Below are 14,493 nucleotides of genomic sequence, written 5' to 3' on the forward strand. Positions count from 1 at the left end.
ATTATAAAAGGCTTTTTTATAGGACTGCCTTACTGTGACATTGTCCTAATACATTTAAATCATGATACTCATTACACACACACAATTCCACAACATTTTTCAAGTCTTTAATTGCTACATGAAATGGATATATCTAAAGCATAGGCTGTGGAAATGGTAGAAAACAGGCATGCTTCATTATGACCAGCTGAATTTAAAAGAAGTCAAAATTTATTCTAGGGATTGAAGGTGGGGAATTGCTCTAAAACATAAACACATTTCTGGGGGGGGGGGGGAATTCCACAAAAGCATTTTCATGCACCATGGAGGGCTGGCAAGAAGCATCCCCATGTAGTCTTTGTGACTGTACCGGCAGAAAACAAAACACCTGTTCCAACACCTGACACCCCACTTCCCTCGGCAAAGCAACCTGACCTTCAGCTAGGTATAAAGCAGTGGTTCTCAACCTTCCTAATGCCGCGACCCTTTAATACAGTTCCTCATGTTGTGGTGACCCCCCAACCATAAAATTATTTTCATTGTTACTTCATAACTGTAATTTTGCTACTGTTATGAATCGTAATGTAAATATCTGATACGCAGGATGTATTTTCATTGTTACAAATTGAACATAATTAAAGTGTAGTGATTAATCACAAAAACAATATGTAATTATATATGTGTTTTCCGATGGTCTTAGGCGACCCCTGTGAAAGGGTCATTCGACCCCCAAAGGGGTCGCGACCCACAGGTTGAGAACCGCTGGTATAAAGGGAAATGTTAAAAAGCCTAAAGGGGAGGGAATGGGGTTTTAACTCTCAAAGTAATCTCTTCTCAACAGTTTCTTTTTGTTCACACTGATACCAATGAAGCCAACTGCTTAGGTTCATGTGCTTTCATTCATCATGCACTGGTGTTATAGTGATTTGTCCTCATTACCTACTCCGGTCCCTGCCTACAGGAAGTAGTTAAATCACTGACTCACCCATTAAATGCTGTGTGTGGGGGAGAGAAACATCAGCAGGACAATGTCCCTGTTCTGAGGGTTACCTGGTAACACATTAATTTCAATGAGGCATCCCAATCTAAAGGTAGAGGGTGGTGACTGATCTGTCATAGAAGCCCTGGACTGCCCAAGAGCGCAGCAGCAGGACTGTGTACCTCTAGAGCTGCCTGAGCACTGGCCCCACCCCACGGTTTGGCCCTCCATCCTGGCCCTCTCTAGTTGGCTACTTTCTGGCTGTGCTTCTCACTGATGGTCTAAGAGGAGAACCGGGTGAGACAAAGAGATTTCTGACAAGGCAGCCCTTTCTTGAGGAAGATAAGTAAAAGGCAGAAATATGCCTTGAACCCAGAAAAAAATACACCAAACCTATCCTTAAGCCGTTTTCCCTCTCTCACAACTTGTTTATATATTCCCTTCTTTGGAATTGACTTGCCTGCTGAACTCCAACTTAGCAGCAGGTCATGGCAGTTGCTTAGTAACTACATTACTTAAAAAATCCTTTAAAAAAAACAACCACCACCAAACCACCATTTCCTCAAAGCTCCTACTCCAAGGTTGATAATACTGGGCCAGAGGGCCCACTTAAAATAGACTACAGAAAGAGAACAAGGCTATTGCTTTAAGGAATCCACTTTCTGTTTTCTACTTGCTACTAAGCTTTCAAGTCTATTAAATTGTGTTTTATTCATTTTTTCCTATTCAGATGAGCCCCTTGAGTTTCAGATGGTCTCGGCTTTTATTTGTAGAGTTATCTAACGTCTAGTAGGCACAGAGTAGCCTCTGAATAAATGATTGTTGGGTAAATGAGCAAATTAGAAAACTGCCCAAGTCGACACTTCTGTTCTCAAACTAATAAACCTAATGGTTTATTTAACTGATGGCTGCCAGCTTCACTGAGGGCTTGGAAAGGTAGTTAAGAAGTATTCCCATTTACTTCCTTACCAGGGTTAACTGTTGGGAGCAATTGGAATGTTTTCTAAACATCCTTCTGAGATGTTAATAACCCACAGTGGGCATCTGATTAAGAGACTTTGTTTATAATAAAGGGAAAAAAACAATTCTAACACAAAAAACTGTTTAAAATAGTCTTAAGATAGATAGTACCTCATCTTAATATTTAGAGCAGGGGTCCTCAAACTACGGCCCGCGGGCCACATGCAAATACAAATATTGTATTTGTTCCCGTTTTGTTTTTTTTACTTCAAAATAAGATATGTGCAGTGTGCATAGGAATTTGTTCATAGTGTTTTTTTTTTAACTATAGTCTGGCCCTCCAACGGTCTGAGGGACAGTGAACTGGTCCCCTGTTTAAAAAGTTTGAGGACCCCTGATTTAGAGGCACCATTTCCAAGAACAGAAGCTTCACTTAAAAATTATCTGAATTTCACCTGGCCAGTGTGGCTCAGTGGCTGAGTGTCAACCCATGAACCAAGAGGTCAAGGTTTGATTCCCAGTCAGGGCACATGCCTGGGTTGCTGGCTCCATTCCCAGTAGGGGGCATGTGGGAGGCAGCCGATGGAAGATTCTCTCTCATCATGGATGTTTCTATCTCTCTCTCCCTCTCCCTTCCTCTTTGAAATCAATAACAGCATATTAAAAAAAAATCATTTGAATTCAGCCTGGCCAGGTGGCTCAGCTGGTTGGAGCTGGGTCCAGTACACCAAAAAGGTCGCAGTTTGATTCCTTGGTCAGGGCACATGCCTGGGTTGTGGGTTGGATCCACAGTCAGGACGCATATGGGAGGCAACTGATCAATGTTTCTCTTACATTGATCTCTCTCTTCCTTTCTCTCTCTCTCTCCCCTCCCTCCCTCCTTCCCCCTCCCCCTCCCTTTCCCTCTCTCCCTTTCCCTTCCTACCTTCCTTTCTTCCACTCTCTCTAAAAATCAATGGAAAACATATCCTCAGGTGAGGATTTTAAAAAATCATCTGAATTCTAAGGCCTCACAATTTGCCAAGGTGTGAAAGTCACTGCCAAGGAAGCCCACCAGACCAGCCTCAACTCAAAGGGCCCACTTCAAATATGGTACTTTAAAACAACACTTATTACTAAAATCTCGACTACTTAACTGTGTTTTATTCATTTTTCCCATTCAGATGGACCCAACCATTTGTGACCCACAAAGATGTCCATGGTGAATCATCACATCCCTCATCCCCTTTGCTTATCACAGAGAATAATGAGAGGGAGGGGGCACAATTAGTGGTCATTTCCCCAAACACAGGGTTTCTCACTGACCAACTGGGGTGCCTCTTGGACTCTACCACAGACACTGATTCAAAACTTACTGAGCAGGCTCAGGAATCTGCATTTTTACCAAGCATCAGTAGTTATTAAATACTAGAGGCCCGGTGCACAAAAATTTGTGCACTCGGGGGGGAGGGGGGGTCCCTCAGCCTGGCCTGTGCCCTCTAGCAGTCTGGGACCCCTCAGGAGATAATGACCTGCTGGCTTAGGCCTGCTCCTGGGTGGCAGAAGGCAGGACTAATCCCTAGGTGCAGCCCCTGGTCGGGCTCAGAGCAGGGCCGATTGGGGAGTTGGGGCGCCGTCCCCTGTCATGCACAGAGCAGGGCCCATCAGGGGGTTTGGGCGCTGCCCCCTGTCACACTGATCCCGGTGCCAGGAGGCCTCGTGGCTCCGCTGATCCCAGTGCTGGGAGGCATATTACCCTTTTACTATATAGAATAGAGGCCTGGTGCACGGGTGGGGCCAGCTGGTTTTCCCTGAAGGGTGTCCCGGATCAGGGTGGGGGTCCCCACTGGGGTGCCTGGCCAGTCTGGGTGAGGGGCTGAGGGCTGTTTTCAGGCTGGGGGTGACTGAACTCCCAAACGCTCCTTTTTTCCTTTTTTTTTTTTTTTTTTTTTTAATTCTGGGCCAGCTTTAGCTTGAGGCTTGGCTCCAGCTCTTAGGCCTCCGGCTGAAAGTAGGTTTCTGGCCTTTGCTTACAATGTTGCAAATCTGCTGGCTGAAGTTGGGCGTATTTGTTACAGAGTTTCTTAAACTGCCAGCTCAGAGGCAGCGGCAGGCGGGGAACGTTGGATTCCTCCGTCACTGAAGCAAGCAAGCCTCATGTTAGTTTCAAGCTGCCTGGCTGCCGGTGGCCATCTTGGCTGACAGTTAATTTGCATATCACCCTGATTAGCCAATGGGAAGGGTATCGGTTGTACGCCAATTACCATGTTTCTCTTTTATTAGATAGGATGGTGATTCTGATGCCCAATAAAGCTTGAAACTTCTGGTCTTGGCTTACAAAATTGAGTTTTGTTTTATTCAGAGAAAAGATAAGTACATTGTGTCTCAAAGGGTAGGACAAGAGGGTTGCCCTACCCTCTCAAAAAAACAAAAACAAAAAAAACCAACCCTGACAATATAATTGCACATCCCACAAGAAAGGAAAGTGCTAAACAGGCCTCTGTCCAATGTGCCTGTAAAGAAAGTTATTGAGTTTACAATTTTTTAATTATAAAAGTAGCACATGATTTTTACAAATCTTTAACTTTTTTCTTTAGAAACTCCTGTATCATTTCCCCATCCCACTGCCCAGAAGTAATGAGTTAGTATTTTTCGTATGCATCCTTCCAGACTTACTTCCATATATAGTTGGACTTGAATAATACAGGTTTGAACTGCACAGGTCCACTTGTACAGTTTTTTTCAATGAATACTATATGTGTGTTTTGTCTTCCTTATGATTTCTTAATAACCTTTACTCTAGTTTACTTTATTGTAAGAATGCAGTATATAAAACATATAACATACAAAATATGTGTTCACTGACTATTAATGTTATCCGTAAGGCTATTAGTTAAGTTTGGTGAGAGTCAAAAGTTATATGTCCTTAACCCCTGCATTGTTCAAGGGTCAACATGTACCTATTTTTTTCTATACTCTGGTATGTCATGGAAACCCATTCATGTCAGTACATAGAAATTTACCTCATTCTTTTCAACAGCTGCATAGTATTTATTCCATATTGTGGATAGACCATAATTTATTCAATCATATCCCAACTGATGCACATTTAAATTGTTTACAATTTTTTATATTACTAACAATGCTGCACTATATATTTCTATGAGTATTACCATAGCATGGATTCCTAGAAGTGAAACTGCAGGGTCAAATTATATTCACATGAAAATATTTGATTGGCCTTACCACATCGAACCCCAATATTCTGTAACCTTTATGACTGGAAGTGAGGATAAACTGCTATTCTAAAACTTCCAGTACTCTTGAACACAACTTGTTTATTCCTACCTGTTATTACCTTCTCCTAGAATTTCTGAGGAAGTGGAGGCAGAATTTACCTTTGAGGACAGATTGATCTTTTGTTTGGGGAAAAACACTCTAATGAGCCTTCTAGTTATGACAAAGTCAAGTCAAGATTGTATTCTGGAGTAGACAAAGACAAAGAGGAGCCTCAAATGTTCTCTCTGCATAAGCACAGAAAAGGTCCTTCTGTGGGTGGAGTTGCTGGTTCAAAGGGCTTGTCCTAACACGTAACTCCATCTTCCTCCAGAAATATCTACTTCTAGATCTGACCACTCTGCCTCCCCCTACTTGATAACCTCAGGCCAAACCTCCCTGTTACTGTAAATGACACTTTCTTCTATCTCCCACCCCACTTCCCCGGGCACAATGGGCACAAGTGTTTCTTCAAGTTTTGCTACATTGCATCCTAATTGCTTCCTCAATCCATCTATTTCTAACTTTATCTCCTTGCCTTCATGTTGATTTTGCCTCTTCATTTTCTTTCTTGCCTTGATCTAGGTCACATTGTGTCATCTCTTCACTGGACCACTGCTGTACTGCCCGAACTGGGCTTCTGCCCCCAGGCTCTCCAAATTCCAGTACAGCTTAGATTCTTATTTGGAAAGCCTTCCTAAAACTTCAACGTGTAGCCTCCCTGTTCAAGTATCTATAATAACAGCAACTGAAGTATTTTACTTTAATATCTCAACTAAACTTTTAAAGATGGCTACAACCATCCTCCCCTCACTCCCAGCCTTTGTATCCCATCTCTCATTACACAGATCCTCTTGTGAGCTAGCCTGGCTGGAACTCTTTTTTTTTTTTTCTGGCTGAAACTCTTGATGTGGTCATTCCTACCTGTTACTACCTTCTCCTAGAATTTTCTCCCCTGCCTGACACTGAACCACCTTTTTCATCCTAGAAGTTTTATTCATTCATTTATTTATTCAAACATTTATTGAATGTCCACTGTGTGCCAGGCACTGTGAGAATTGCTGGATATATAATGGTAATCAAAATAGTTCCTAGAAATTACAATCATGAAACAAAAACTCTTTAATTACAATCTATAATAATAAAAGTGTAATATGCTAATCAGACGAAGCCAGGGCTGCAAGAGAAGCCTGGGTCCCGGGTGCCAGAGGGAAGCAAGTGTTGGCAGCTGGGGGAAGGAAGGCCTACTCTTGCATGAATTTCATGCATCAGGCCTCTAGTTTTAATTATAACTGTGACAAATGCTATGAAGAAAATGCTAAGAGAGAAACGAACAGAGTGGCCTAACCTACTGTGGAGTGGCGGGGGGGGGCGGGGGGGGCCATGAAGGAGATGCTAACAAAGGTTTCCCTGAGGAAGTCACATTTAAGCTGACCCTTTGAGGATGAAGAGTTAGCAAGGGGAAGAGGGGTGGATAAAGCACAGTGAGGGTACAAAATATTTGGATCATGGGCAAATAAAGGGGATACTGGCAGATCATGCTAGGGAGGTAGGCGGGTGTCAGATCATGCAAGGGATTATGAACTATAGTAAGGATTGTTACTTCTATCCTAAGAAGTCATTGAAAGATTGTAAGTAAAGGAGTGACATGATCAGGGTGGGTGGGTAGGTGTGTGTGTGTCACTTTGGCTATTGTTGGCCAAATAAGTGTGGTGCCTTACATGTAAACTTAAGTTCCTTGACAGCAGAGAACCATGCTTTCTCTTTCTGTCTGGGCCCTATAGCCCCCAATATAAGTAACCCCTGCTTTTACTGCATCCAAACCAGCTAGCTCCCTAGCCTCTACTCAAGTATGTTCAATGTTTGGAAGCTCTCTATCCTTTAGGTATTAGACAACACTATTCAAGAGAAAATTTTGGGGCTCTTTGGCCAGCTGATCCTAATTTTGGTATCTAAAGCAACATAAAACATGATCGGTTCTCTTTCATAACAGTGTGAAGAAATAGTTTAAAGAAGGTTAAAGGGCTAAGAAAGCTTGGAGCAGGTTCTAAGACTACTGAATAAGATTGACTAAAAAGTAAAGTGTTAACAGGAGAAGGGGAGGGGGCAAGATTATAAGAGTTTGAGATAGAACCACTGAAGTTTAAATAGGAAAGTGATACAATTAGAACTATGTTTGGGGGAAGATTATTCTGAGAATGTAATGGAGGACAGAGATGAAGAAAATAGAGACTAGGAACCAATTCTACTACAGACAATGACTTCAAATGCCTGACATAGTATTGGAGCAACTGAGAATAGAAAGAAGACACAAAAATCAAGAAATACATTAGATCTAGAAAGAGACAAAATTTTGTATCTGATTGGATATAGGGTGAAAAAGACTACAAGCAACTTCTAAGGTTTTTCCTAAAAGACCAGGAAAAGGCAGGATAACATCAGCCATAATACAGAATGGCCATCATGCCCTAGCTGGTTTGGCTCATTGGATAGACCGTCAGCCGCGGACTGAAGGGTCCTGGGTTCACAGTAGACAACCAATCGATGTGTCTCTCTCACATTGATGTTTCTCCCCCTCCCTTCATCACTCTCTCTAAAAATCAATGGAAAAATATCCTCGGGTGAGGATTAACCAGAATTGCCATCATATCCTCAAAATAAGTTATCTCTTCTCCAGACTAAATATTCCTACTTCCTTAATCAATCTTCATCTAACATGGTTTCCAGATCCTCTACTACCTCATCCTTTTAAAATCTAGTGCCCAGCATTTGTGGTGATGTCATTTCCTTTACAAAACTATTAGCTCCTTGATGTGGTTTTTGTTTCTTTCTCAAAGGTTAGCATGGTACTCCTGTTGAGTCAATAAACTTTTATTGACTCTGTTAACTTGCTATAAAGATCCTACAGGAAAAACCTGGACACTACAATTCTCAAGTTCTGCTTCATCATGAACTAATGTAAGAAAAAATAATACAAAACTTTTTCCTTCCACCCACCCCCAAAATGCTAAAAACTGACCAACAAAAAAACACAAACCACTTAATAGCCTAATAACATATCAAAAGGGCCTGAAACTACAATGTCCACTAATAAAAACTGGACACTCACCCAGGCCGGTGTGGCTCAGTGGTTGAGCATCGACCTATGAACCTGGAAGTCGCGGTTCGATTACCGGTCAGCACACATACCTAGGTTGTGGGCTCAAGCCCCAGTATGGGGCATGCAGAAGGCAGGTGGTCAATGATTCTCTCTCATCATTGATGTTTCTATCTCTCTCTCCCTCTCCCTTCCTCTCTCAAATTAATAAAAATAAAAATAAAAAACTGGGCACTCATCCAAGCCTCCAAATCCATCTCCACTCTCAGATCTATCTACCTTCCTAATGATAGAAAAAACTGTCTCCTCAGAATTAAAAGTGACACTTCTCAGTCATTTTTGACAAAGATGAAAGAGACTCAGGTTCTCAACCCATATAAACTTTATTTGGTCCTATTTAATTCTGGGTAGGAAAATGTTGTAGAGATAGGAAACAAATGGTAGCAACAAAGGGTATGTATTCTGTATGCTATATAGATTACCAATGATTTGAATAAAGATTTAAAAAAGGGAAATGCTACAAAATAAAATGAAACTATGCTTACCAAATTTGGAAATGACAATGAAGCTGAGGAGACAACTGGATCACAAAATTCAGACACAGATTGTGACAGGGAAACAATGGGAAAACACAAATAAAAATAAAGTAAAAAAAGAGACATCTAATTTCTTGACCTTGAGTCCCCACACAAATACTAAGTAGGGAAGACAGGCCTGAATAATAGCACATCTGGGTTGGCTTATAAACTCAAAAGAAGTCAATAGTTGCCCAAAGACTCATTTGTTCTCACAGAAGTGCAGGTGTTCTAATCTCAAAACCCATACAGCCCTCATTTGCCATTGCTGAGCTGCCCTGAACTCAAAGGAATCAACCACTGTGAAAATGTATACAGAACTCTGGTGGAAATGCAGTGACAATCTCATGAGAGAGTCACAGATTTTGATGAGTATGAATTGTGTTTAAGGTTTCTATAGTTCCTTTTGGAGTGCAAACCCTCAGGATGTGTTTGAATTACAAGCATCTGTCCCAACAGTATAGCTCAGGTTTTCAAAAGAAATGGAGATGAAAGAAAAATGAGTCCATCGAGAAGATACCTGCCAGTGTGGAGATATGTATATGAATCACCAAATAGCACAACATTTCTAAAAATCACAAACTTATCTATATAAAAAGAATATGAAGTGTATCACTTGGGTTAGTTTCTAATTATGGGGCCCACAATTTAAAGACTGACACATCTAAAACTGGACAATTTCTAAGTTCCATAAGGTATCAAACCTAGGACTACTTTAATTTAAAAAATGTTTTAATCCTCACCGACAATATTTTTTCCATTGATTTTTAGAGAGAGTGGAAGGGAGGAGGAGGAGAAAGAAAGAGAAACATCAATGTGAGAGAGACACATCAATTGGTTGCTTCCTGCACATTCTGGGATCAAACCTGCACCTGAGGTATTTGCCCTTGGATCCTCTAACCACTGAGCAAAAACTGGCCAGAGCTAACTTAATTTTTTAAAATATGATCTAGAAGAGGGAAATCCTCACATCTGCAAATAATCCTAAGCTCTTTGGGTCAAAAAATACCAAATCAATGAGCATAAATTGCAAAACAAACAAACAAACAAACAAAAAACCAAAAACATTTCTAAAGGCTATGTGAGAGGGCAGAGGCGTGACAAACAGGACTCAATATGGGCAAATACTGCTTGAAGAAAAATAATGTCAGCTTTACTTTTAGAACAATGGGCTTGGAATTCTGACTAACCCAGAACAGAAACCTCAGTGTCATTGTTCTGGTCCCTGCACTGTCACAATGTGCTTCCTCAGCCATACACACATAGCCTGGGTTCTGGATAGCACCCTGATACTGGGAATGAAACAGAAAACAAGGCATGCCAGATTAGCATGCCATAAAAGATTCCAGTTTATTCCTATTGGGGAGATATTTCTGTCCCCCAAAGAGCTCAGTGAGGATGTGGGAAGAACTACTGAGCAAAAGTACTATAGTATATACAGATTTCATTATACTCAGCCACCTGGTCTGAAATAAATAGAATGAAAAATGCTTTGATCTCATATCAAGCTAAGAAAAAGTTATCCACAGGACTTGCTATTGGTTCTTCTCACCAATTCCAGATCACCAAGCAGATCAGGGTAACAGCCTCAAATAGGGCCTTTTCTCTATTTCAAAGGAATTTCATATAGCATATTCATATGCAAGATTAACAAACCATTTAGCATCTTTAACCCCAAGACAAAACAGCTCATTCAGAAAACATTGGAATGAAGACAGAATTATACCTTTCTCTGCTCTCAAGATAGTGGGTACTCTTATTCCTAACAATCATTTTCATTTAACAGAGATGCCGTAATATAGTGACTGAAACATCTTATGACTAAGCTTGCTAACTTGAGTTAACATAATTTCTATGTTTTATCACATCAATTGAAAGTCTAGATTCAAATGTTCTTCACAGTAGTCACTCCAATAGGATCATATATTATCTGACAATCTTTATTGGGCTATCAACTGAATCTCTTTTGAGTAAAGTTTCATGGAAGGAACCCAGAAAATGGGTCCTAGAGAAAGAAAAGACTCTTCTTGTTATTTGTCCAAATATCTGTGGTCATTTTTCAGTAACTGACAATCTCAGAGTAAAATATTACAGAACAGAAAAAGAAACACAAAATCCAAATTGTGTGTGTGTGTGTGTGTGTGCGTGTTATAAAGGTGACACTTCAAAACAGTAGGAAAAGGAAATATTTAATAAATGTTACTGAGGTGATTCATTAAACATTTGGAGCAAAAATAAGATAGTATCCTACTTTATATCATAAATAAACTCCAGGCAGGTAAAGCTTTTAAATGCAAAATAAAAGCATTAAATAACTAGCATAAAACAAAGACAGATATTTATTTGCTCCCACAGTAGGGCAGGCCCTTCCAAACCTATGGGCAGAGGCATAATACACAAAAGAAAACAATGAGAGATTTGGCTACATAAAAACATTTTTTAAAACAAACTACAAACTGGGAAAAATCTTTTCAGTATATTTGACCAAGAGTTAATATTCTAACTGCATTAAAACTTTTACACATCAATTAGAACTGATGAACAGTCCAGCTGGTGTGGCTCAGTGGTTGAGCGTCGACCTATGAACCAGGAGGTTGTGGTTCGATTCCTAGTCAGGGCACATGCCCAGGTTGCAGGCTCAATCTCCAGTGTGAGGTATGCAGGAGGCAGCCGATCAATGATTCTCTCTCATCATTGATCTCTCTCTCTCTCTTTCTCTCTCCTTCCTCTATGAAATCAACAAAAATATATTTAAAACAAAATAACTGATGAACACACCATAACAGGGAAATAGGGAAAGGACATAATCAGGCAATTTACAAAAAAAAATCACCAATGACATATACACACTTAAAAACACACACAAATGTTCAATTTTATTATTAACCAAAGAAATACAAATTAAAATACAAATTAAATAACATTTTTACCTATCAAATTTGTAAAGATTTTTAAAAAGAATGCTCCATGTTAACAAGAATCTCAAAATATACACTGTTGGTGGAAGTGGAGAATAATTTGACAAATATATCAAAAGCCTTAAACACCCTGGCTGGTGTGGCTCAGTTGGTTGGGCATTGTTGCCCTCCTTCCCCCTGCCCCCCACTCCTAGTCAGGGCACATGGCCGGGTGGCCGGGTTGCAGGCTCAATCCCCAGTACAGGAAGCAGCCCATCAATGTTTTGCTTTCACCTCAATGTTTCTTTCTCTCCCCCTCCCTCCCTCTCTCTCCTTCTTTCTCTAAAAATCAATAAAAAAAATTTAAGTCTTAAACATGTTTATACCCTTTGACCCAAAAATTCCACTCCAAAGAATTCATTCTGAGCAAACAATCAGTCACAAAAAGCCTCATACAAGAACATCCATCAAAGAGTTATTTAAGATTTTTAAAAAATGGAAATGCCTAAATGTCCACCAATAAGGGAAGTTATATGAATTATGACACAACAATGCAATATTACATAACTATTAAAAACCATGTTTTAAAATATATTTTTATTGATTTCAGAAAGGAAGGGAAAGATAGAAACATCAATGATGAGAGAGAATCATTGATCGGCGGCCTCCTGCATGCACCCCACTGGTGATCAAGCCCGAAATCAGGGCATGTGCCCTGACCAGGAATCGAACCATGACCTCCAGATTCACAGGTTGATGCTCAACCACTGAGCTGCACTGGCCAGGCTTAAAAAACCATTTTAATTATGGCATATGTTAAGTTAAAAAAAAAAAAAAGGAGCCCTAGCTGGTTTGGCTCAGTGGATAGAGCGTCAGCCTGCGGACTGAAGGGTCTCCGGTTTGATTCCCGTCAAGGGCACATGCCCAGGTTGTGGGCTTGATCCCCATTAGGGGGCATGCAGGAGGCAGCCGATCAATAATTCTCTCTCATCATTGATGTTTCTCTCTCCCTCTCCCTCTCCCTTCCTCTCTGAAATCAATAAAAATATTTTTAAAAAGGAATATAAAACTGTTTAAATACAATTATCCTAATCTTGATGATATACTATACAAATTTGGCAGAAAATTTAAGTCTTATACACAGTGGTTATTTCTGGAGATTATTACAGGTGATTTGAATTTTTTTTACTGTGTATTTTTCTGTATTTTCCAATTTTATACAAATCTAAATGTAATACTTTTCTATCCAGGGATAAATAAATACAAATTGAGGGGAGTAGGGAGGCAAAATGAACAAGATAGGTCATGGACAAAGCTAGGACACACATGCACTAGAAACTCCCCTCCACACTGTTCCTGGATCATTCAGCATTTTCTTCTAGGATTGAGCATTCAACCAGTTACAGATAAAACCACTTAAATGTATCAACACTATTGTCACCCGGTCATCTGATCCAAGAGTGGATCTAAGAAGCCTTGCAGTGCCTTATTGGAATCTAAATATACCACATCTACCATATTTCCCTGATCTACCAGTCCATGAAAGCAATCTGCTCACTCTGACATGATTTGTTTGACCTTGGTGAACCAATACTGGTTCCTGTGCTCACCACTTCTTTTTTTCAGTGTTTACAAACAACTCTTAATAATATAGTCTGGATTTGAAAAATTCTCTTTATCCTTTTTGAAGGACATGTATCCGGATTCCTAATGTACAAATTTATATAAATTATGTTACTCTTCTTCTATGAGTCTATTAAAATTTTTTATCATTTAATTTTATCAAGTAGAAAAATCCCCAAATCTCTAAGGCCTTTGCTTTTTTAAGATATCTGAATTCAGTGAAAAGCAAACAAAGGTCCATTTCAAGAGGATGAAAGCCTTATCACAGGAAGAAAGAAGACAAGGCCCTATTAAACCAAGACTAGTATTAGTTCAAGATTATGTGATTCAGTAACAGTCTAGGTACAAATAGGAACTTATACACTGAATAAACTGAATTCACAACTCACTTCCACTTATCTAACATAGAATTGTGGAAAAGAGTCCAAAACTTTAAACAAAGCAACAGTGTAAATATAAGGGTAAAGTTTTCAACAAGCAACATATTAGAGTAAAAAGAAATCCCCAAAAGCTCTAACTCAGGGGTCCTCAAACTACGGCCCGCGGGCCACATGCAAATACAAATATTGTATTTGTTCCCGTTTTGGTTTTTTACTTCAAAATAAGATATGTGCAGTGTGCATAGGAATTTGTTCATAGTTTTTTTTAAACTATAGTCCGGCCCTCCAACGGTCTGAGGGACAGTGAACTGGTCCCCTGTTTAAAAAGTTTGAGGACCCCTGCTCTAACTAAATAAGAAATAACTCATTCTCCTGGTCATATATTATTCTAACCATTCAGGAGAAACAATGTTTTGCAGACACCGAAGCTCCTATGATTTTGCCTCAAATCATCTAACAAGGACAAGAAAGCATCTGTGGAACTAGGTTCAGAAATCATTGTCTTCTCTAGCTACCATGTCCTTGGGCTACATGGAAGACACAAAAGGCCAGCTCACCCACTTATATGAAGTTCAGTCCCAGGAGGCAAAACTGGACAAAAGGTTAATTTTTTTCTCTTCTAAGTTTAAAAAACAGAGTGGGCCTAAAACAGTGCAGCCACTTTGGGAAAAAGTCTGACAGTTTGAAAATGTTGTTACCTCATGACTCAGCAATTCCACTCCTAGGTATATATACCCAAAAGAATTGA

General features: G+C 40.0%; 1 protein-coding gene across 6 annotated transcripts in view; it reads right to left on the reverse strand.

Moving 5' to 3' along the window:
* The window catches only part of DLG3 (discs large MAGUK scaffold protein 3), a 57,055-nt gene that overhangs the window by 27,377 nt on the left and 15,185 nt on the right, over positions 1-14,493 (reverse strand). The window lies entirely within an intron of this gene.

Source organism: Myotis daubentonii, chromosome X (assembly GCF_963259705.1).
Source record: "Myotis daubentonii chromosome X, mMyoDau2.1, whole genome shotgun sequence".
Taxonomy (NCBI): domain Eukaryota; kingdom Metazoa; phylum Chordata; class Mammalia; order Chiroptera; family Vespertilionidae; genus Myotis; species Myotis daubentonii.